Below are 1,657 nucleotides of genomic sequence, written 5' to 3' on the forward strand. Positions count from 1 at the left end.
TGTTAGCAACTGTAATTTTGGTGTGCCCATGGGAGAAGTTGAGCTCAGAGTCTCCCTACTCCACCATTTTGGCCACTCAGAAGGACTTTCCAACAAAAAAAGATTAAGGTAACTTGAAGCCTTTACTTTTATTTTTGATAAAAAGATCAATTTGTTTATAGAATTGGAGTTTAATCCAGGACACTTTCCTGAATATAACCTCCCTGATATATTGACTTATTCATACAGTTTTGGGAAATGAGTATCTACTGAGAACCTTTCTCAGAGCCGTCTTTACTTCTTAACTCCTCAATGTGCAGACAAGGGGGTTGAGTAGTGGAGTGATCACTGCATAGGTCACTACCACATGTTGGTCCTTATAAGAGGAATACAGGGATGTGGGCCTCAAGTAGATAAAGGAAGCACAGCCGTAGTGGACAATGACCACTGTGAGGTGGGAGGCACAGGTGGCAAAGGCCTTACACTGTCCCTCCACTGAGGAGATCTTGAGGATGGTGGAAACAATGAAGACATAGGAGATGAAGATGAACACTAAGGGAATCAGCAGTACCAGAATGCTGAGGAAGAAGATAACCATCTCCTTCAGGTTGATGTGTGTGCAGCCCAGTTTTATGTCAGGGGAAGTGTCACAGAAAAAATGGTTGATTCAATTGAAGGCACAGAAGAGTATACTAAACACCAGGATGTTGGCAACCACAGAGATCAGGAAACCACAGAAGCTTGAAGCTAAACCAACTGCATGCAGGTGGCTTGGTTGACAATGAGTGTGTAGTTGAGAGGGTTACAGATGGCAACATAGGGATTGTAGCCCATCATAGAAATTAGTAAACAGTTGGTACAAGCCAAGCTCACAAAGAAATAGAGATGGGCAGCACACCCAGAGAAAGAGAGAGTTAGACTTGTGGAAAGCAGCTTGGTCAGCATTTTGGTACAATTACAAAGGTACAGCAGGTTTCAGAGCAGGAAAGGCAAAGAGAAAGAAGTACATAGGGGTGTGAAAAGCCTGATTCAGATGAACAACAGTCATGATGGTGGCACTGGCCATCAGAATGGTCAGGTAGACAAGGAGGAAAATAAAGAAGAGAAAGATCTGAAGATGCCCCAGGTTTGAGAATCCTGTAAGGTTGGACTCAGTGATCATATTCTAATTATGTCTCTCTAATAGGCACTGGGAATCTGACTCAGACATCCTTACATTCAGAACAGAAAGAATTTGACAAAAGTGAAATGCTCCCATGAAAACCACAAATGTGTTTCTGTATAAAGCTAATAATAGTAGTATGAAAAAATGAGTAACAAGTTAAGCACACTGATCAGGGAAAGACGGTAAAGCAGAAAGCATGAAAAATAAGTAATATCCAAATTCAATGATATCTGAAGAAATTTGCTTTTGTAAGTTGTTTTCATTCTTTGTATTCTTATTTGCACAGAAGATTCATACAAAGTATATTAAATCAATAATTGATTTCAAGCTCATCTCATCCAATCCTGCCATTTTATGGAAGAAGAAACTGAAGCTCAAAAAAATTCAACTATTTTGGGGCAGGGAGGGTGGGGGGACTCAGGGGGGAGTCAAGGAAGGGAGGGAATATGGGGATATGTGTATAAAAACAGATGATTGTCACTAATCATCAGAGAAATGCAAGTCAAAGCCACA

The 1,657-nt window shown here is 40.7% G+C and overlaps 1 pseudogene; it reads right to left on the reverse strand.

Moving 5' to 3' along the window:
- Window positions 1-220: 220 nt before the first annotated feature.
- LOC130838271 (olfactory receptor 10T2-like) lies at window positions 221-1,189 on the reverse strand (annotated as a pseudogene).
- Window positions 1,190-1,657: the final 468 nt, after the last annotated feature.

Source organism: Hippopotamus amphibius, chromosome 1 (genome assembly GCF_030028045.1).
Source record: "Hippopotamus amphibius kiboko isolate mHipAmp2 chromosome 1, mHipAmp2.hap2, whole genome shotgun sequence".
Taxonomy (NCBI): Eukaryota; Metazoa; Chordata; class Mammalia; order Artiodactyla; family Hippopotamidae; genus Hippopotamus; species Hippopotamus amphibius.